Source organism: Pongo abelii, chromosome 16 (assembly GCF_028885655.2).
Source record: "Pongo abelii isolate AG06213 chromosome 16, NHGRI_mPonAbe1-v2.0_pri, whole genome shotgun sequence".
Lineage (NCBI taxonomy): Eukaryota > Metazoa > Chordata > Mammalia > Primates > Hominidae > Pongo > Pongo abelii.
Genome location: NC_072001.2, coordinates 47,838,847 through 47,862,859, shown reverse-complemented (window position 1 = coordinate 47,862,859; position 24,013 = coordinate 47,838,847). Strand labels below are relative to the sequence as shown.

The following is a 24,013-nucleotide window of genomic DNA, read 5'->3' as shown; positions in this document are numbered from 1 at the left end:
TGGGAAGAAAAAGAGGTTTAGGTGGACTTATATCCATGTGGCTGAGGAGGCCTCAGAATCATGGCGGGAGGCGAAAGGCACTTCTTACATGGTGAGGGCAAGAGAAAATGAGGAGGAAGCAAAAGCGGAAACCCCTGATAAACCCATCAAATCTTGTGAGACTTACTCACTATCCGGAGATGAGCACAGGAAAGATCGGCCCCTATGATTCAATTACCTCCCCTTAGGCAGCTCCAGCAACACCTGGGAATTCTGGGAGATACAATTCAAGTTGAGATTTGAATGGGGACACAGCCAAACCATGTCAAGCACATTTATTCGAAATGAAAGAATTCAATATATGATTTAATTTCACAGATGGAAAATATAGAAAAGTAATACAATAACAAAGTAATACAAAAAACCAAAAAAACACAAGAAAAATATAATAAAGATGAAAGGAAAAGTAAATGAGATAGGGAACAGAAAAACATGAGTGAAATGCAGGCCTCAATAGAACCATATTAATAGTGCATTAAGTGTAAATAGATATATCACCCCAACCAAAAAGCACAGAAGACCAGACAATATGAAAGCAAGAAACAACTGAATTCTTGTTTATTAGGTACAAAATTTAGATATGATGACACAGATAGATGAAACTGAACAAATGGGAAATGAAATACCATGCACATTATAAACAAAAAATTCTATGTAAATATCAAACATCAAGACAAAAGGGACAAAGAAGGACAGTTAATAATGTTAAAAGTGTCAATATATCAATAATACATAAAAATTATCGCCATACATGTGCCTAAAAACAGAAGTAGGATATAAAATATTTAACAACTAAAGGGAGAAAGGAAACTCCAAAATCATAGTTGGAGATTTTAACACTAATCTTCCAGCAATTAATAGAAGAGGTGACACACACACAAAAAACCATTTCAAAATAAATGATCAGATGAATGCCATCAACTACTTTAATCAAAGTAAAATGTATTTATAAAAATCCTAAAAGTTGAGAATAAATATCCTTTCAAGTCCAAATGCAATATATTTACCAAGATTTTGCACATACTGGTTGTAAAACAAGGCTCAATAAGCTTTAAAATTTAAAATTTTACAGAATATGTTTGCTGACCAAAATCATACTAAATTACAAATTAACAGAAATAAAACATCTAGGTATTGTCCAATATCTGGAAGCTAAACAACTCACTTTTAAACAACAGATTGCTCAAAGAACACATCACAACTAAAAACAGAAAATATTTCGAAATGGATGAAAATTAAAACAGCGTATCGATATTTCTGAGAGGTATGGAAAACAGTGCAGATGTATAGATTTATGTATATGTTAGGAAATAAAGCAAAAGCTCTATGTCAATGCTACATTTAAATCTTAGGAAGCTAAGCAAAGCAAAAAGAGCAAATTTAGATGACAGTAAGTAGGTAGAAAAAAACATAGGTGACAGAAGGAATTGATGAAAATGAAAGCTAATGAGCAATAGAGAGAAACAATGAAAACAAAAAGGTTTTTTTTTGGTAACGAGCTATAAAATTGGTAACACTTTAGTAAGTTACTAATATCTAGAATGAAAGGGAAGCTACTATTACAATTCCAACAAAGGAGGGGACAATTCCCAACGTACTTTAAATGACCAGCATAACTCCAGAAGCAAACAATATCCCTACGAACATAGATGCTAAATTTCTTAACAGATTTTTTTTTTTTTGAGACGGAGTCTCGCTCTGACTCCCAGGCTGGAGTGCAGTGGCGCGATCTCAGCTCACCGCAAGCTCCGTTTCCCGGGTTCATGCCATTCTCCTGCCTCAGCCTCCTGAGTAGCTGGGACTACAGGCGCCCGCCACCACGCCCAGCTAATTTTTTGTATTTTTGGTAGAGACGGGGTTTCACCATGTTAGCCACGATGGTCTCCCCTTCCTGACCTCGTGATCAGCCCGCCTTGGCCTCCCAAAGTGCTGGGATTACAGGCGTGAGCCACCGCGCCCGGCCCGCAGCAATATTTTTTACAGCTAATCCTAGTGACCAGGGTATCTGCTAATATTAGAACATTGATTGAGAAGAAATTGAACCCTGAAGATTGAAATGGGGAAACACAGGCAAGCCCCCAGTGAAAGAGTGGACCTCAAACTAAATTTACCGAGTTCTCCCCTCTCCACCCCCGGTCAAAGCAGCCCTTCAGCACTCAGCTGAGGAGGGTACCTCCCTCTGCCTGAAGAACATGTAATGCCCCGCTGTGAGGTAGTTGACTTGAAAGACACTGCTGAGTCTCACCAGAATCTATTTTAATAACATTATCCCGGCCGGGTGCAGTGGCTCACGCCTGTAATCCCAGCACTTTCGGAGGCCGAGGCGGGTGGATCACGAGGTCAGGAGATTGAGACCATCCTGGCTAACACGGTGAAACCCCGTCTCTACTAAAAAATACAAAAAATTAGCCGGGCGTGGTGGCGGGCGCCTGTAGTTCCAGCTACTCGGGAGGCTGAGGCAGGAGAGTGGTGTGAACCCGCGAGGCGGCGCTTGCAGTGAGCCGAGATCGCGCCACTGCACTCCAGCCTGGGCGACAGAGTGAGACTCCATCTCAAAAAAAAAAACCATTATCCCAATTTATGTGGACATTAAGTGGGATCAAGGCAGAAGCAATATAAAGTTGGATCAGGCTAAATGTATTGATATGGGTCAACTAAGCAGAGATCCTGGATGCAGCTTTCCTAGCTCCAGGAGTTAGGAAGGGCTTTGTTTGGTTGGTTGGCTAAAATGTGAGCCCAAAGGTAGCCTATACTAAGTGAAGTTGAAATGCCGGACTGTCTTGGTGTACTATGGAGAAAGATTGTTAAAGACTTAGAGGTATGGGAAGACAGAGTGGATTTATCATGTAAGGCCTGCTCACCCATGATCAGGGAATCCACATTTCACCACGCTGTTAGAAATGAATTTGTGAGGGAAACCCTAGCATCCTTAAGATCTCTGTGGTCATTCTTCTCTGTAGGTCAGAAATGACAGTGGGAACTGCAACCACCAAACTTAAGATCCCTAAATGCAATGAGGTGCCAAGTGGCGACACTTGATTGTCAAAGACAAGGTGGATGTGGTCACCACAATGGACAGTGGAACAAAAGCAGTGATCAGAGTAGACTGACTCAGAGAGATCTCTGGAGTTGACTGGTTATCAGGATGGTTCTAGGAAAGAAATAGATGGCTGGAGTTTTAGCACCTTTTTTTGTGTTGTTATAATAGATACCTGAGACTGGATCATTTGTAAAGAAAAGAAGTTTATTTAGCTAGTTGTTCTGCAGGTTGGGAAGTGGGACATGGCACTGGCATCTGCTCATCTTCTGGTGAGGGCCACATGCTATGTCAGAACATGGAAGAGAAGGTCAAAAGGGAAGAGAGAAAAACCAAGGGGCATCCTGGTTTCATAACAACCCACTCTTGAAGGAACTAATCCATTCCTAAAATCATTAATCCCACCTCACCAGAGCAAGAACTCACTCACTGCTGTGAGAACAGCATCAAACCATCTATGACCCAACACCTCCCACTAGGCCCCACCTCCCAGCACCTCACCTTGAAGATCAAATTTCAACATGTATTTTGGTGGCGGCAAACAAACTATATCCAAACCACAGCAGCCAGTCTACTAAATTCTCATTAGCCTGTGCAGTCAGAAAGATCTAGGTCCAGTGAACAGAAGTCAGACTTAAATCATCAAAAGAGAGTTACGCCTCTACAATCAATTCACAAACTAGAACCAGTTTATAGAATTCTTTCCTTTGAATTAAGAGGAAATGTTCCCTTGAGGAAGGAACACAATACAATGTCAGAAACTTGTAATGCTGATTTTCCTCCCAGCCATCCCCAAAGGCACCCACAGCCCTTTGTCACAGTGAGTGCCTTGAGGAAGGGGAAGTAATAAGACTTTTAAGGGATTGCTGGCTCTAAACTGACACTAATTCCTGAAGATGAATACTACCTGTGGCCCATCAGTCAGAATAGGTCTTTATGCAGGTCAGGTGATTGATGGACTTTTAGCTCAGACCTGTCTCATGGCTGACCGACTGTCTCCCTGAACCCAACCTGCACTCATTTCTTTAATTCTGGAATTCATAATTGGAAGAGACAGTCTCAGCAACTGGCAAAATCCCCAAATCCACAGGTTTCCAACCCATGGAGTAAGGGCTATTATGGTAAGCAAGGTCAAGGAGAAGCCCCTAGAAGTGCTGCTCTTTCTATAAAAATAATTAGCCACAAGCAATACTGCATTCTGGAAGGATTGCAGAAATCAGTGCTACCATCAGGATACAGGGGTGAGGATTGCACCACATTCCTGTTCAATGCACCAATTTGGTCCATGGAGAAGACAGACCGATATTGGAGAATGATAGTGGATTATCATAAATTATTCAGATGGTGACTCCAGTTGCAGCTGCTCTTCCAGATATGGTTTTGTTGCTTTAGCCAATCAACCATCCCTTGGTACTTGATTTGCAGCTGCTGATCTGAAGAATGCCTTTTTTATTTTCTTTATACCTATTAGTGAAGACCACTAGAAGCACTTTGATTTCAGCTGGCTAAGCTAGAAATACATTTCTGCTATCCAACCACAGGTGTTTATCAACACGCCAGCCTATACTTGATCACCTTTCCTTTCCACAGCACCTCACACTGGTCTATTACTTTTATGATATTATACTGCTTGAACTTGGTGAGCAGAAAGTAGCAATTACTCTGCAATGTAAGTGTCTCAGGAAATAGATATCATAAATATTCACGGACTTTCTTTCTCACTGAAGTTTCTAGGGGTCCCATGGTAGGAGAATCCCTCCCAAAGTGAAGGAAAATTTGTTGCATCTCGCCCTCCTATGACCACAAAAGAGGTATAATCCCTACTCAGTCTCTTTGGAGGCAACATGTATCTCATTTGGGTGTGCTATGCCAACTCATTAACCATAACCTGAAAAGCTGATAGTTTTGAGTATAGACGACAAGGGACAAGAGAAGGCTCTGTAACAGGTCCAGGCTGCTACATTTGTATTACCATCAGCAATGAGATTTTTCCAATAAAGTAATTTTTGCCAATTTACATGGATGTAATAAAATATCTTGCTGTATTCCTGCTTTTCATTTAATTGGTTATTAAATGGCATGTTGGCCGTTTGTGCTTACTCTTCTGTGAATTGTATGTTTCAGTCTGTTGCCCCCCATTTTTTGTATTGAGTTGTCTTTTCCTTATTATTTTATAGAACATTTTTATATTCTTTAGATATTCATTCTTTCTCATATGTTACCAGAAAATAAACCAAAAACAAAAGAAAGCAAAAGAAAAATACAGATAATTGCTTGTGTTTTAAATTTCTTTATTTTCTTTTTGTTTTTTGTTTTTTGTTTTTTTTGAGACAGAGTTTCACTCTTGTTGCCCAGGCAGAAGTGCAATGGCACAATCTTGGCTCACCGCAACCTCTGCCTCCCAGATTCAAGCGATTCTCCTGCCTCATCCCTCCCGAGTAGCTGGGATTATAGGCATGCACCACCACGCCCGGCTGGTTTTGTATTTTTAGTAAAGACAGAGTTTCTCCATGTTGGTCAGGCTGGTCTCAAACTCCCGACCTCAGGTGATCCACCCACCTTGGCCTCCCAAAGTGCTGGGATTACAGGCATGAGCCACCACGTCCGGCCTATTTTCTTTTTTATAACTGAAGTTCTTATTATTATTTTAGCAGTTGTCAACCTAAATAATACACAGAAGGACTCTCTAAAATAAAAGATATTTGAGAACAAAGGATTGTGATGAGAATATGTGTGCCATGGTAAACTATGAGCACATTCAGGGAGGAAATGGAAAACAATTGTTTTTAAAGGTAATAATGAAGAGGATTACATCATCTTTCTCAATAAAGGTGATTCCAGTCCAAGGTTGGACACACAGTTGCTAGGCAGATGTCGTCACAGAAGCATTTTTTGTATAAGGTTACAATGACCTTTGTGCAAAGTTGTGGTTTTTGCAGTCTTTTGTGATACTTTTTGTTATCAGGCATACAGGAATTAGAATTCTCTTTTCATGACCTTCCCTGGCTCTATTTGTCAAGCTTTCTTTTTTTTTTTTTTTTTAACATTAATGACTCCATTTTGATTTTGAAAACTTTCATACAGTATTTATCATTATTTCTACTTTTTGATTCGTGTTTTATAACAATTTTAAGAAATCTTTATCACAAAGTCTTCTTTATTTTTTATAATAAATTTAGAGTATGTCTTTGCTATTATGACCTTAACCCTTCTGGAGTATTTTGTAGATAATAAATAATATGAAGTAAGAGACTTTTTTTTTCTTTTTTTTTGAAACAGAGTCTCACTGTTGCCCAGGCTGAGTGCAGTGATGCGATCTTGTATCACTATAGCATCGACCTCCTGAGTTCAAGCAATCCTCCCACCTCAGCCTCCTGAGTAGATGGGACTACAGGCATGTGCCACCATGCCTGGCTGATTTTTCATTTTTTGTAGAGATGGAGTCTCACTATGTTTCCCAGGCTGCTCTAGAACTCTTGGACTTAAGCAATCCTCCTGCCTCAGCCTCTCAAAGTGTTGGAATTATAGGCACGAGCCACCATATCTAGCCATAGAAACTAGTTTTTTTTTCTCTCATGTGGATAACCAACTGTCCCAGCACCTCTGCTGTCCTTCCTCCTTAGCCTTCTGCTGTGATAACTTCATCATATGTAAAATCGTCCTCAATGTTTAGCTCTGTTACGTGGCTCTCCATTCCACTCCAATGCTTCATTTATTTATCCTTGAATCAACACTAGTGTGTCTTAATTTCACTTTTATAGTAGATTATAGTGAATTACTGAAAATATTTCAAACTGACTTGTAAAAAAAAAAGAGAAGATATGACTTCTGATAAATGGAATTTTTCCGATTTGTATGGATCTGGGTTTCCAGTTAGATGGTCAGACCTTCCTATGAGATGGTAAACCATCCTTCCCGTCTGCTGAGATAGGCCCTTGAGCTTCCCCTTCAGACGCTTTTGCCTCTGCTTGTCCTTTACTCACATCTTACATTGTTAGGGTCAGCATGCAAAGGAGTTCCCCATGAGAATTTTGATGGGATTTCACTGAATCTATAAATCCTCTTGGGAATTATTCACAATGAAGTATAATTATGTAATTTCACAGAGATGGACATTATATGAGTCTGCTAGGGCTGTCATAAGGTAATATCACAGACTGGGTGGCTTAAACAACATAAATGTATTTCTCACAGTTCATGAGGCTGGATGTGCAAGATCAAAGTGTGAGCAGGTTCGGTTTCTCCTGAGGCCTCCCCGCTTGGCTTGTGGACGCCACCTCACTATGTCCTCACATGGCCTTGTCTCTGGGCACTGCATTCCTGGTGCCTCTCTCTCTTCTCATAAGGACACCTGTCCTATTGGATGAGGGCCCCACCCATATGAGCTCATTTACCTTTAGGAGCCCCCTAAAGTCCCTGTTTCCAACTACAGTCACATTGGGGGTTAGGACTTTAACATATGAATTTTAGGGGGACACATTCAGCCTGTAGCAGACATTTCAGTTGTTTCTCGTGTCTTAATCTAATTCAAACAGCAGTGAGAGCTGCAGTAATCTCAGCCTCTGCCATCTCTCATAGCTGGGTAACTAGCCTTTCACAGGTTCTCACCTTGCTTGCTGAGGGTAAGTGTTAAATCACCCTTGTGACTGGCAGCTTTAAGCAAATGCCTCATGAGGTAATAACCTACATTGGTCACATTGAATTTTTATTTCCTTTTTTTTTTTAATTGAGACAGTCTCACTCTGCCACCCAGGCTGGAGTGCAGTGGTATGATCTCGGCTCACTGCAACCTCCACTTCCCAAGTTCAAGGGATTCTCCCACCTCTGCCTCCTGAGTAGCTGGGATTACAGGTGCCTGCCACCGTGCCCGGTTAATTTTTTTTTTGTATTATTAGTAGAGACGGGGGTGTCACCATGTTGACCAGGCTGGTCTCGAACTCCTGAACTCAGGTGATCCACCCGCCTCGGCCTCCCAAACTTCTGGGATTACAGGCATGAGCCACCATGCCGACCTTATTTCTTTATTGAAAAATAAATAGAAAAAAAATTTTAAGATGTAAAATGATACAAAATGAAAACCATCTCATCTTCCGTTCCTATCCCACTATCATATATCTCTTAATTTTCATATTTTCCATTATTTTCATAAATAAAGGCTGTTTCTTTTATGAATTACTGAAAACAATTCAAACTGGCTTGTAAAAAAGTGAAAATGAATGACCTCTGAAAAATGAACATTTTCAGATTTGTCTGGATTGGGTTTCAATTTTTTCTTTTCCTTTTTTTTTTTTTTTTTTTGAGACAGGGTCTTGCTCTGTCACCCAAGCGGAGTACAGTGACACAATCTCGGCTCACTGCAGCCTCAATCCCCTGGGCTCAAGCAATCCCCCCACCTTAGCCTCCCAAATAGCTGGAACTTCAGGCATGCAACACCACGCCTGGCTAATTTTCATTATTTTTGTAGAGATGAGATTTTCCATGTTGCCCAGGCTCGTCTCAAACTGAGCTCAAGCGATCCACCCACCTTAGCCTCCCAAAGTGCTGGGGTTACAGGCGTAAGCCAGTGTGCCCAGCACTTTACTGTCTTTTACCATATATCTCTTATATGGGATGAAGCACAGTGATTCACCAGGCCTGAGTTATGTGACTAATTTTATGGTGTGGATTGGGATGGATAATGTGTTTTCTGAAAAAAAAAAAAAAAAAAGAATTTTTTCTGAAAGGAAAACAGCAAGAGGAATTCAGTTGTTTCTTGCTTTTATATTCTGTCTGGTCTTCTGTGCTTTTTGGCTGGGGTGATATACCTATTTACATTTAATTCACTATTAATATGGTTTTATTGAGGCCTGCATTTCACTCTTGTTTTTCTATTCCCTATCTCATTTACTTCTCCTTTCATCTTTATTATATTTTTCTTGTGTTTTTTTGTTTGTTTTGTATTACTTTGTTATTGTATTACTTTTCTATATTTTCCATCTGTGAAATTAAATCATATATTGAATTCTTTCATTTCGAATAAATGTGCTTGACATGGTTTGGCTGTATCCCCATTCAAATCTCAACTTGAATTGTATCTCCCAGAATTCCCAGGTGTTGTTGGAGCCGCCTAAGGGGAGGTAATTGAATCATAGGAGCCGATCTTTCCTGTGCTCATCTCCTGATAGTGAGTAAGTCTCACGAGATCTGACGGGTTTATCAGTGGTTTCTGCTTTTGCTTCCTCCTCATTTTCTCTTGCCCTCACCATGTAAGAAGTGCCTTTCACCTCCCGCCGTGATTCTGAGGACTCCCCAGCCACATGGAAATGTAAGTCCACCTAAACCTTTTTCTTCCCAGTCTCGGGTATGTCTTTATCAGCAATGTGAAAATGGTCTAATACAGTGCTCAATGCTAAGAATTTTCCTCTGATTTCTACATTAAATGGACCCATAGATGCTGATCTGTAATAATTTAATTATCATTGTTTTAGAATTTTTCCATCTCCCCTTTTACTCCATAGTTAACAATTTTTAAAAATATCCATGGGAAAGTCTTTGTGTTTATGACTTTGCTGATAATTTCTAGTGTCATTGCATTGTAACTAGCAAGTGTTGTTTATAATATTTGTACTTATGGAACTTGCAGGTATGTCTTTGTGATATGATATTATATGATAATTTCTTGTGACGATTCTATGTGTTCTTGACAAAGTATATACTCTAGGCTGGGCGTGGTGGCTCACGCCTGTAATCCCAGTACTTTGGGAGGCCAATGTGGGCGGATCACGAGGTCAGGAGTTCGTGACCAGCCTGGCGAACATGGTGAAGCCTCGTCTCTACTAAAAATACAAAAATTAGCCGGGCGCAGTGGCACACACCTGTTGTCCCAGCTACTTTGGAGGCTGAGGCAGGAGAACTGCTTGAACCAGGGGGTTGGAGGTTGCAGTGAGCTGAGATCGTTCCACTGCGCTCCAGCCTGGGCAACAGAGTGAGACTGTGTCTCCAAAGAAGTATATTCTCTAAGGGTGTAATGTTTGTATTTATTCTTAAGATTTTTCTTATTGATTGTATGATGTTTAGGTCTTCTATATCCTTAGTTATTTTGTCCACTTGATCTGTGTTGTATTGAGAGTAGTGTTTTAAAGTTCCCAATGATGAGAACCTTCCTAACTACTCATTAGTGCCTGTCTGGTTTCTATTTACGCAGAATGTGATTTTTGTATGCAGACGTTCATAAGTATTGTATCTTCATCGTGAACTGGGTTTTAGCATTAAAAGCTTGCTTTCTTTGTCATGCTTAATGTTTTGTAGTCTGAATACTACTTACATAAGGATTGGTACACCTTGTTTTTTTAATGTTTTCATTTACCTAGTATGCCTTTGTGCATTTTTTTTTTTTTTGAGATAGAGTCTTGCACTTGTCACCCAGGCTGGAGTGCAATGGCACGATCTCAGGTCACTGAAACCTCTGCCTTGTTCAAGTGATTCTCCTGCCTCAGCCTCCTGAGTAGCTGGAATTACAGGTGCCTGCTACCACGCCTAGCTAATTTTTATATTTTTAGTAGAGACAGGGTTTCACCATGTTGGCCAGGCTGGTCTCGAACTCCAGAAATCAATAACAACTAGATAACTAGAAAATCATATGTACTTGGAGATTTAAAAACATTTCACAGCTGGGCACGGTGGCTCACGCCTGTAACCCCAGCACTTTGGGATGCCGAGGCAGGAGGATCACGAAGTCAGGAGATCAAGACCATCCTGGCAAACACGGTGAAACCCCGTCTTTACTAAAAATACAGAAACTTAGCCAGGCGTGGTGGCAGGTGCCTGTAGTCCCTGCCATACCTGTGCCAGGGCCTGTGTTCTCCAAAACTTTGAATAACAACCCTACTCCATGAATCAGTCAGTGGCCGAATACCATGAATTAGATCCCTGTAATTGTTCTTCATCCTCACTGCCACTAACTTAGTAGCACATTAATTCCCTTTTCGCCGGGGCTATCAAAGTAACTTTCTAAGCCATTACTGTGCCTCGAATCTGTTCCCTGAGATCCCCCTTCACATGGCTGTCAGATTTCGTTTACAAACCAGACATCAGATCAGGGCCCTACCACCCTCCTTTCCCCACTTCCTCCTGCCCCGCAATTTCCTACAGATTTAGATCGTGGCTGTGCCTACCTTGTTTATTTCCCAGTTTTTCTCATGCCTTCCGTAGCCCAGTCAACCTGAACTGCCATTATTGTAGCTTCATGCATGCCTTTTTCTTGTAATGCTCTTCTTATCTCCACCTATAGAAAAGATGTTGCTTTCTATATGTGAAGGTTTCTCTGACTGCATGCACACTCCTCACCTCAGGATTAATTGATACCTCTTTATAGCAGTGACCATGGATAAGCCCCATAGGCTGCTAGCTCAATCCACTGTTGATGCCCAGTGAACACGACCGTTGTAGATCAAGTTTCCTAATTCATATGGTCATTAACCAACCCTGTAAAGCTGAGATGTGCCAGATATAGGCCCCCAGAAAGTAGTATCTTATGCCATATGTTTTTCCTTCCTTGCCAGAAAAGGACAGCATACATGTATGCTTCAATGTAATCGTCTCCCTACTTCCAGTTATTTATTTATTCTTTTGAAGGTTGAATACATTCTTGTTTCTTTCATAACCTAAAATATTTCCTTTCTTTCTCCTAGAATATATCAGAGCCTTGATTACATAGAAGATAATGCTACAGGTTTTCATGCCTACTATCTCTCTGCAGTAGCTAATGCTGAAATAAAAAACTCAGTGGCTTTGGGTCATTTCATTCTTCCTCCTGCGTGCCTGCAAAAAGGTTAGCAAAGATCATTCAGCCAATCCCTGTCAGACAGCCAAATCCAGCTAATCTCTGTTAAACAGCCAAATTCAACTGTACTTATTTTACTCTCAGTCACATATTTTTGAACTTTGTATCTATTTAACATAAGTGGAAAAAGCATGGACTTTGGATCAGATTGCCTTGGGTGCATATCCTGACTTTGTTTATGTATTGTTTATTCATACGTTCATTGAGCTCTTCCTGTGTGCCAGGTTTCAACCTGGGTAGGTGCTGGGGATTCAGTGGAGAATAAGACAGACGCAGATCTTGCCTTCACAGGCTACGATCTGATGCTTACTAGTTTTGTGATCTTTTAGCAAGTTACTTCTCTGAAGTTGTTTTGAGGATAAAATGAGATAATAGGCCGGGCGCGGTAGGGCATGCCTGTAATCCCAGCACTTTGGGAAACTGAGGTGAGCGGATCACTTGAGCCCAGGAGTTCAAGACTGGACTGGGCAACAGGGTAACATGGTGAGACCCTGTCTCTATTTATTTTAATAATTTCAAATTATTTTTTAAAATAAGATAATGTATTAAGGTATCTGATGTGGTGAGCGTTTAATAAATATATTCTTTGCTAGTTTTGAATCTCTTCATTATTTTTCTAATTTTTTCTTCTGATATTTAAAGATTGGTTATGATAATAAACCCATGTATTCGCATTTTTAAAATGCGAATTTTAAAATTCCTTGAGCCCAGGAATTTGAGGCTGCAATGCACCATAATCTCCCCTGTGAATAGCCACTGCATTCCAGCCTGGGCAACATGCTGAGACCCCCTTCTCTAAAAAAATTAATTGAATAATTAAGTGAGTAGAATTAATTTTAGGAATATATTTTATTTAACCTAATATATCTAAAATATTATCATGTCAATATATAGTTTATAAAAACTGAGATACCCTACATTTTTTTTAATACTAAGTCTTCAAAATCCTGTATTTATTTTATACTTACAGCACCTCTCAATTTGGATTAACCACACATTTCCAGTGCTCAGTACCTACATGTAGCTAGTGGCTGCCATACTGGACAGCAAAAGTCTAGAGTAACACTACCTTTTTTGTCCTTTTGTCTACTGTGAAAACTTTTGAGATCATTGAGTTTGGATGATGACATTGTTGTTTGACATGCTGATCATTGTAGAATTCCTGTACTACCATGTTTACTAGACATATTGTTCATCCACCCCTCTTTTATATCTATATCTATATATCTGTATCTGTATCAATATCTATAGTTATGTAGACATTAGATATACATCTAATATATATCCATGCATTATATAGATACATATGCTTTATTATATAGAGAGATATATATCTATATATGCAGATATATATCTATATATGTGTATACATATACATCTAATGTATATCTAATGATACAGATATAGGTATTGATGTATATCTAATGTATACGTAGATACAAATGTAGATATAAAAGAAGAGTGGATGAACATATCTCAATTATATATATACATCTAATGTATATAGAGATACAAATATAGATATAGATATATTCTAGCAGGAAACATGTACAACAGTGATTAGCAAAGTGTATTAGAATCATCTGGACAGTTTGTTAGAAATGCAAATTCCAGAGCTCCTCCTCAATGATCTGATTCAATAGGAATCCGCATTTTAACAAGTGTGTTATGTGATTTTGTTGCAAATAGAATAACACTGGCCTAGAAATTTCAGACTTTAACCAAAATTCAGAAGATTCTTAAAAAAAAAAAAAAACCAGTATTGGATTTGTTTTTCTCACCACAGAAATAAGAAGAAAAATTGGTAGTTTTATTTGGGAATAAGACCAACATTTTCTGATAGAAAAGGTAAAAGTAAATTAAGGTACTTGATTAGAATCTACAGTTTCAACATTTTCTGAAAGCAAAGTTATGTTTAAAATGTTTACTTGGGACATGTTAGCACCAATGAGTCAGATTAAGAGTTTTGTTTATTTATTTTGAGACGGAGTCTCACTCTGTCTCCCAGGCAACGCGATCTCGGCTCACTACAACCTTTGCCTTCTGGGTTCAAGCGATTCTCCTGCCTCAGCCTCCCAAGTAGCTGGGATTATGGGCATGTGCCACCGCGCCCGGCTAATATTTTTATTTTTAGTAGAGATGGGGTTTCACCATGTTGGCCAGGCTGGTCTCGAACTCTGGACCTCAAGTGATCCACCCACCTTGGCCTCCCAAAGTGCTGGGATTACAGGCGTGAGCCACTGTGCCCGGCCCAGATTAAGAAATTTAAAGGGCATGCTGTTATTGAATATTATTTGGTTCAACATTGTTTTATAGTAGTACATTAGTAAAATTGAGGTTATTTTGTATAAATAAAATTATTCCTATAAGAAACTTGAAAATTTGCTTCTGTTAGTAATAGGAAGAGAATAACAGGTGCATAGTATTTACCAGTTCTTTACTGCCAGTGTAGACTCTGATTGGTTAATTTCTGTGACATGCTGTTTGTTCAATGTTTTGAATAACACCCCTCAATAAATGTGTACAAGAGTCTATCTGAACCTATTCTGGTTCAGGGGCTGCCTGATTAACGAAAAAAAAGAAAAAAATAGTGTACAATACTGGAAAAATAGCTGTTTTGTAGCTTTTGCCATCCTGCCTCAGATTTACTTATGCTTTTGACTTACTTCAAAATCTTTAAGTAATAGCCAAATTTGGGAACAACTGAGCATTAAAACTAATAATGACAATAATGGATTATAATATGTTAGGTAAAAAAATCCATGTGCTTGCTTCGGCAGCACACATACTAAAATTGGAACAATACAGAGATTAACATGGCCCCTGCATGAGGATGACACGCAAATTCGTGAAGCATTCCATATGTGTATATGATACTCCAAAAGCAGACATAAAGAAAAAAGGGAAGACAGAAGGAAGAAAGGAAAGAAGGAAGAAAATAAGGAAGATAAGGGTTGGATAAGGAAAATTTCCTTTACAAAAATAGCAGCTAGTAAATATAGAAAGATAAAATAGAAAAATCACCGTTTTTAAAACCCTCCATATAATAATTGATTTAGATAAGGTCATTAATGGATTCTAAACCTATGATCTCAAATTATCACCCACAGATTGATTATTAGTTACAAAGTTAAACAGTATACCTTTACAATGGAGCGATCTGGCAGGCACCATTTAACTAACTTAGCAAACTTAGCATCACCAATATTGGAGCAAACTTTCATTATGTTCAGTCTGATATGATATAATAAATATGCAATATTATCTGTGTAGTATTCTTGTTCAAAACATTTAACCCAAATTTAATTATGAGTTAACATTCAGACAAATCCAGAATATGGACCATACCACAAGACAATTAACTGACCTGGACTCTAACATCAGTTAATGTCATAAAATACAAAAATAGCAATAGGAGCATAGTAGATTAAGAGACATAAAAAAGAGGTATAAAGGACATTTGGAGAGCAATTGGGAAAATTTAACAATGAACTGTATAATGGGTGATACTGTGTTACATTTTATTTTCTTAAGTGTGATAGTGGTGTTGTAAAGATAAAACGACGTGTATTTTTAGAAAACACATGCCAGGTATTAGAGAGTGGAAATGTCATATCTGCAAATGTTTTCAAGTGGTTCCACAAAAATAAAAAGAGAGAGGAGGCACTCAGGGTGTTGGAAATGTTAACACTTTGTGAATCTAGGTGAAAGGTATATGGTATTTATTATACTATTCTTTTTTTTTGTTTTTTGAGACGGAGTCTCGTTCTGTTGCCAGGGTGGAGTGAAGTGGCGGGATCTCAGCTTACTGCGACCTCCACCTCCTGGGTTCAAGCGATTCTCCTGCCTCAGCCTCCCAAGTAGCTGGGATTACAGGCACCCGCCACCACACCCAGCTACTTTTTGTATTTTTAGTAGAGACGGGGTTTCACCATGTTGGCCAGGATGGTCTCAATCTCCTGACCTCGTGATCCGCCCACCTTGGCCTCCCAAAGTGCTGGGATTACAGGCGTGAGCCACCTCACCTGGCCTATTGTACTATTCTTTAACTTTTTGGTAAGTTTGAAATTTTTCACAATAAAGAGTTAGGGAGAAAATCTTTCATTTTTATGTTTTATTTTTTTAAACTTTAAACCCACAGCCATATCATATAGAAAACCTTTACATTATGTCCAAAATCAGGCTATCAACTTATATATTTTATATTTCTGTCATTATTTGTTTTTTCTTCCCACGTCATCATCATCTGAAAATAATAGTTCTTTCAGTCTTTTTGCCTAGGAAGTAATAGTATGTTGTACTAAGGACTGAAATATCTAATCCTTGACTTTTCACAGTGTTTCCAGGAACGTGAGCAGTAATGCAGTGGTTATTATTTGGTGGTAATTATTGACTCTACCAGAACTTTGGAGTTTAAAGATCATTAATTTCATCATTTAGCTTTATACATGACAAAATTAAGGTAAAGAAAATATAATGACCCATTTTAGTACACATTGGCCGATATTAGCAAAGTGGAGCCAAATTTTCTCAGCTCTAACCCAATCCAATGTTTTTCCTACTAAGAAATTACTAAAACATGCTTGTATGGACGTTGACTCTAGAAGTTATATTATTACATGATAAAAGAGTTTGTTGATTCTTTCAAAATATTGGTTGATATGAGTATTAGCCAATTATAATAATGTAACCATAGCACATATACATGGAAGGTATTCATTGAATGGCAATAACAAGGGTAAATCTGGGGAGCATTACTATTGTTTGGAGTGGATTTAAGTTTTTATTTAAATATAGAAACTTCTTAATGGTGGCTGGGCGGGGTGGCTCGCGCCTGTAATCCTGGCACTTTGGGAGGCTGAGGCAGGCCGATTGCCTGAGCTTGGGAGTTCGAAACCAGCTTCGGCAACATGGGAAAACCCCGTCTCTACTAAAAATACAAAAAATTAGCCAGATGTGGTGGCTGGCGCCTGTAATCTCAACTACTCGAGAGGCTGAGGCAGGAGAATTGCTTGAACTTGGGAGGCAGAGGTTGCAGTGAGCCAAAATCGTGCCACTGTACTCCAGCCTGGGTGACAGAGCAAGACTCTGTCTCAAAAAAAAAAAAAGAAAAAAAAAGAAACTTCTTACTGGTATGTAAAATAAATAGATTATGTGATAGGTACCAGTATCTAAGTTGCTTTCACAGAATATTTAGAAAAAGCTTAACATACATTTAGTTATTTTATATCTTTACAGCTAAATACTTCACTGTCCTTTTGAAGGAGAAATATACTTTGTTCAGCTTACTTTATATTTTTGATTTGTAGCTCACAGGAATCCTTAAGTCAAAGATTTTAAAAAAGTTTAAATTAGCAGCAAGATTTTTTGTTTCCTTATTTTCATGACTAAAAAGTAATATAACCACATTAGAGGAAATTTCAATAATTGAAAGGAGAATAAAATCAGTTAAAGTTTTACTTATCTGACATAACCACAGCTGGTATATTTAAAATTCTGGTCTTCTTTATGTGTCTCTAAAATTATATAGTATAATTATATGTGTGTGTGGACAAAATTTTGTAAATTTTCTCCACCAAGCTAGATTGAGTGGACTTAAATGTGTAAATATTTTTATGGCTTTTGATATATATGTTTCCAGTTTATTTTTCCTTTTTAAAAACATTACTGATTGGATCACTGGTATGACGATTTTTTAAAATGTGATTTATTTTTCTATCCACAGCATGATGAAGTAACACCAAATGAAATAAAGACCCTTAGGGAAAACAGTGAACTAGCAACAGAGCACAAAAAAGAATTATCCGAAAGGTATTGAATTCATAATCTTCATTAATATTCAATTCAATGTAGAAATCTGTGAGCACTGATTGTGTGCTTATCTCATTTAATTTTCAGTTTTCCTATGAGATAGATAGCATTATAATCATTCCCATTATACAAAAAAAAAGAGATCTATGATTAGAAAGACAAGCAATTTCCCCAAAGTCATACAAACTTTATTAAGTACGGGAGAAGCAGGATTTGAACTGAGTCGGAGCCCATTATTTAAATGGTAGTCATTAAATACTATACCAGGTATTTACTATGTAGAATACTATACTATCTCATAGTATAGCACACTATACTGTCTCTGCAGAAAGGAGACAATGATTTTATGTATGTTATGATAACAGTTAATAAATTATTTAAAAATTATATGTATCTGTGTGTGAAAACCCAATCATCATGCTTATGAACTACAAAAGAATCTTAAAATATATTTTTTACTTGGAAAGAAATACACTACATATTAGCAGTAATTTTATTAGGATGAAAAGTGGTGAGTGATTTCCCTTCTTCTTTCCAAATTGCTTGTAATATATTACGTTGGTTTAAGAAATTAAATTTAGACTGGGCATTGTGGCGCACGCTTGTAATCTCAGCACTTAGGGAGGCTGAAGCCGGATGACTGCTTGAGCCCAGGAATTTGAGACCAGTCTGGGCAGCATAGGGATACCCCATCTCTATAAAAAATTTAAAATACTAGCTGGGCATAGTGGCACATACCTATAGTTCCAGCTATTTGGAGGCTGAGGTGGGAGGATCGTTTGAGCCCAGGAGGTTGAGACCGCAGTGAGCCATGATCACGCCACTGCACTCTAGCCTGGGTGACAGAACAATACTGTGTCTCAAAGATAAACAAAAAATTAATTTAAAAAGACAAACAAACATGGCCTTGCCATTATATTAGGACCAGTTTATGAGAGGCCTTCTCATTGCAGGCTTATACATGATCTAGTCCTAGTTCCATATTTTCCAATTCAGTTGGTTTTCAAATATTCATAGGGAACATTGGTTCTTCAGAAGTCTATGTTTTATCCCTCCAGACCTGTGGCCAGAGTCAACCTAAAAGTGGAGGCAGGGGAATCCCCACAAGGGAGTGCCCCAAACTGTCCCAAGTTGGGGCCAGTTGGGATTCTAAAGAAAGAACCACTAACTAGAGTAATCAGTCTAAAGCATTTATTGAGGGAACTTGTAGAGTATTGCACCAATCCTTGCAATGGACAAGATATAAGGGGTGTTCTACCTAGGTATATCCACAGTGAGGGGGTCTGGGTATGGAGTTTATATGCGGGTTTAAGGAACCTGGCTCAGGGCTGAGGCCAGTTTCTTTCAATGTTTTAAGCAGCAACCTAGATACCTTTATCAGTGCCTGGAAATGTTTAAGGTCCTGGTTTGAGTTCAAGCCTGATGGGAAAACCCTGCACTGGGCTGTCTCACAGAGCAGTCAAAGCACTCTGTGATTTTTGGTCAGGACACAGAAAGAAAGCCAGGAGTGGAATCGGGGGAGGGGAGGATGGGACTGGGGTACCCTACAGTCTGGTATTTAGCTGCTGTAATATAAATGATCAAATAGTAGTTATCTTTCTTCAAAATAAAAGTAATGATGTAATTTATATAATTTTTTCAAGTTTTTCTCCCATAAGGGCTAATTTCCTTAATATACAAAGAGGTATTATAAATCTGGGAAAAATATGTCCAATCCAAAAACAACAGAAGTGGACAAAGGATACGAATAAACCCTAGGTAGGTGTCTACTTAGAGCCTTTTCTTTGTGGAAACACCAGAGGGTGCAGTGTGAACATAGATAAAATATACCCTCAATTTACCTGCTGAAGCATTTGTTAGCATAGTACTAGGGACATTGATTTTTTTTACATTGTACAAACTTGATGTACGAAAAATCAGGCAGTACAGAATTAGCATAAAATCCTAATTTCTCCCAAATCCTCTCCCAGTAATAACCTTTCCAGTAATAACTTTTTTTTTGTTTTTAATTGAGACAGAATCTTACTCTGTTGCCCAGGCTGGAGTGCAGTGGTGTGATCTCGGCTCACTGCAACCTCTGCCTCCTGGGTTCAAGCAATTCTTGTGCCTTGGCCTCTGGAGCAGCTGGGACTACAGGCACATGCCACCCCACCACACCAGCTAATTGTTTTTATTTTTAGTAGAGATGGGGTTTGGTCATGTTGCCCAGGCTGGTCTCAAATTCCTGGCCTCAAGTGATCTACCTGCTTCAGCCTCCCAAAGTGCTGGGATTACAGGCATAAACCACCCGTGCCTGGCCGAAAAATCTTATTTGATATTATGATGTGTAATGGCAGCATATGGCATTTCATTTTGTTTGTTTAACCTTTTTTTTTTTTTTTGAGACAAAAGCTCACTCTGACCCCCAGGGCTGGAGTGCAGTGGCACGATTTCAGTTCACTGCAGCCTCAACCTCCCAGGCTGAAGCGAGAGATCCTCCCTCCTCAGCCTCCCAAAATGCCACTAGGATTACAGGCATGAGCCACCACACCTGGCCTACAATTTATTACTTTTATGACACCTCCATGAACATCTTTTTAAAAGTAAATCTTGCTCTACTTTTTTGATAGTTTTCTTCATGTAAATTCTCAGATGTGGAAATTATGGTATAAAGAGGAGTTTTTCTTCTTTCTTAAACACCTTATGTTTATTTATTTATTTACTTAATTTGTGTGTGTGTGTTTGTGTGAGACAGAGACAGGATCTTGCTGTGTCACCCAAGCTGCAGTGAGGTAGCATAATCATAGCTCACTGCAACCTGGAACTCCCGGGCTCAAGCAATTCTCCCACCTCAGCCTCCTGAGTAGCTGGGACCGCAGATGTGTGCCACCACGCCTGGCTAATTAACAAAAAAAAAAAATTTTTTTTTTGAGGCAGGGTCTCACTCTGTCACCCAGGCTGGAGTACAGTGGCACAATCTTGGCTGACCGTAACCTCTCAATTTCCACCTCCTGGGTTCAAGCAATTTTCATGCCTCAGCCTCCTGAGTAGCTGGGACTACAGGTGTGTACCACCACACCTGGACAACTTTTTTTGGTATTTTTGATAGAAATGTGTTTTTGCCATGTTGGCCAGGCTGGTCTCAAACTCCTGGCCTCAAGCAATCCACCCTCCTAGGCCTCCCAAAGTGCTAGGATTACAAGTGTGCCCCAATTCACCCAGCCTAATTAAATTTTTTTTTTCAAGATGGCATCTCACTATGTTGCTGAGGCTGGTCTTTAACTTCTCGGCCCAAGGTATTTATTAACTAGTATGGTAGCAGGCCAAGCATGCTGGCTCACACCTGTAATCCCAGCAATTTGGAAGGCTGAGGCATGAGGATAGCTTGAGTCCAGGAGTTCAAGACCAGTCTGAGCAACATAGAGAGAACCAGTCTATACAAAAGATAAAAAAAAAAAAAAAATTAACTGGGTGTAGTGGTGTACTCCTGTAGTCCTAGCTACTTGGGAGGCTGGGGCAGGAGGATTGCTTAAGCCCAGGAGTTGAGGTTTGCAGTGAGCTATCTATGGTCATTCCATTGTGCTTCAACCAAGGTGAAAGAGTGAGGCCATGTATCAAAAAAAAAAAAAAAAAAATTAGCATATATCTGTTTCTTAGAATATGGAGCTGGAGGGTATTCTTTCATACTGGAAATAAACTACATAATATCATACAGTATGTTCAAATGCATGTACTAAAGAACTCTACAAAATTTTAATCAAAATCTATGTTTAGTTTGTTAAGAATTTCTTGAGAGAACCACTGAGAGACAGTGTCCTTGTGATCAAATGATGAATCTCTTCAGAGTTAAGTCTTAAAAAGGAAATTTTGATTATGTTGATCCAAGTAATGCAGTAGTGGTACATTGGTTAAAAGGCAAAATTTTACTGTTAATTTCCCTAAATGCTGTCTCACTTGAGTCAGGAGGGATTGGGAATACTCAAAATGATCTTCCAGAGAGTTTCTGCCATAAGAGTGTGTGCCCTCATTAGGAATGGCTCTCTCATTATCTGTCCATGATTGGAGGACTGCTTTCTCTGATAAAACCTTTATATCTCCTGGTAAAGGGGAAGATGTAGTATAACAAAGAGTTTTGCCATTTGGTGAGAGAAGGAGATGTCTTGTGTATGTTGCAGTAAAATTCATCATGTGCAGTTTTGTGCCGTCTTTCCAAGGGTCTTCAATGTATCCTACTGAGGTGCAGGCTTTCTTGATTGCAGTTGGGGTTTTCAGTTTTCTTAATAGTTCAGCTAGCACTTGAGTCACCAGATATAAATTAGACATTTATCTCTTCAGTTGCCAGTATACATTCTGCGTATTATCACTTGAAGTTCTTACTCTTCAGAGATCTCTGCTCTTCAAGATTGTCTTCCTGATACAGATAGGTTTGTTTGGTTTTTGCGTAGTTCTATTTTGAGATCGTTACATTCTTTCATCATCAACTCTTGTTCCAAACCTTGGATCTTCAGGTTACAGCTTGAAACTTTTCCACCTCCTAATTTGATGAAAGTGGATTGAAATTCTTCATCACCAGCTGAGTTTCCACCTCTGTCCTTAGCTAGAGTTCTACTTGTTTAGATTGCATCTGTTTATTCAATACTTTTAAAGATTCAGAGTTGTGTTTACTCATTTTATCCAATTTGCTCTTTAAATCATCTCTATCAATGCAAATCTTCCTTTTTTTTTTTTTCTTTTTGAGACAGAGCGAGACTCTGTCGCCCAGGCTGGGGTGCAGTGGCACAATCTCAGCCCACTACAAGCTCCGCCTTCCGGGTTCACGCCATCCTCCTGCCTCAGCCTCCCCAGTAGCTGGGACTACAGGCGCCTGCCACCATGCCCGGCTAATCTGTGTTTTTAGTAGAGACGGGGTATCACCGTGTTAGCCAGGATGGTCTCAATCTCCTGACCTTGTGATCCGCCCGCCTCAGCTTCCTAAAGTGCTGGGATTACAGGCGTGAGCCACCGCGCTGGGCCACAAATCTTTCAATATACATAACAGGCCTTATTTACTTGTTGATATTCCACAAAACTTGTTTCTTCATCTAATTGAGCTCCTATAAGCTTTTCTTCCAAAAATCTAATTCTTTTCTTTAACATAAGATTTCTCTTTCTCTGAATCCTTAAGTCCTTTTTTGATGTCTTCATATGGGCAAATTGGGAAGCAACAGAAGCATCTCCTCAATATGTTGAAACTGGAGTTGCTGGGGTTTTCTCATAATTTAGCATACAGGTATCACCTTCTATCAGTGCATCCATGAGAGCCCGAAACCAGGCTACTTAGGGCCGCCACTGAGTTTCCATTCCCTAATGTTTAGAAACAGACAAAAACAGATCGGGTTGCCAGGGATCACCACGGGTTCAGATTTCCTTGAAGATACCTCCACTTTGCCAGCGAAAGCAGCCACTCTGAGTTATTGAATTGAGAGTATTGGTCTTATATCTACCCATTTGGAATTCCTTAAGATTCTAAGAATATTTTAATCGATTCTCTTGGCTCTTCAGGGTGCCTAGTCATATCATTTGTTAATAATGAAAGTATTCCGGCCAGGCGCGGTGGCTCACGCCTGTAATCCCAGCACTTTGGGAGGCCGAGGCGGGCGGATCACGAGGTCAGGAGATCGAGACTAGCCTGGCTAACATGGTGAAACCCTGCCTCAACTAAAAATACAAAAAATTAGCCGGGCATGGTGGCGGGCTCCTGTAATCCCAGCTACTCGGGAGGCTGAGGCAGGAGAAGGCGTGAACCCAGGCGGCGGAGGTTGCAGTGAGCCAAGATCACGCCACTGCACTCCAACCTGGGCGCCAGAGCTAGACTCCATCTCAAAAAAAAAAAAAAAAAAGAAGAGCAATGATAAATATTAAAATCAGCCATAGATAAGGACATATACCTACATTTGGACATGTAACAGTGCTGCTTTAAGTATTATTGCTGGATAAAGAAACAGTCTGATTGTTCAAAAAGACATAACTGTATAACACAAAAACAAATTTTAAAAAACTATTAAAAAATTAGTCAGAATTTTAAAAGTATAATTTCAACATGTGGTAATACTCTGTTGTGAATTTTATTGGTAGAACTAAAGTAAAAATTTTTAATCTTTTTATTTGCCCAATTGAATAAATTTCCTTTTTCATATTTCTGCATTAAATAATAGCAATTTCTTGGAAGAAATCTTCATTTTTAGAGATAATGTATTTGTTTTTAATTTTGATGTGAAATGACAAGTACTTCTCTTTTTTATCATGCCCATCTGCTTGCACAGGAAGGAATAACTTCTTGTTGGAAA

The 24,013-nt window shown here is 39.1% G+C and overlaps 1 non-coding gene and 1 pseudogene across 1 annotated transcript; one reads left to right on the top strand and one right to left on the bottom strand.

Moving 5' to 3' along the window:
- The first annotated feature begins 14,661 nt into the window (after positions 1-14,661).
- On the top strand, positions 14,662-14,765 carry LOC112129328 (U6 spliceosomal RNA). Its single transcript, XR_002911730.1, has one exon. It is a non-coding gene; the product is annotated as a U6 spliceosomal RNA (small nuclear RNA).
- A 3,757-nt stretch (positions 14,766-18,522) lies between these two features.
- LOC103888569 (5-azacytidine-induced protein 2-like) lies at positions 18,523-22,982 on the bottom strand (annotated as a pseudogene).
- Between the last annotated feature and the right edge of the window lie 1,031 nt (positions 22,983-24,013).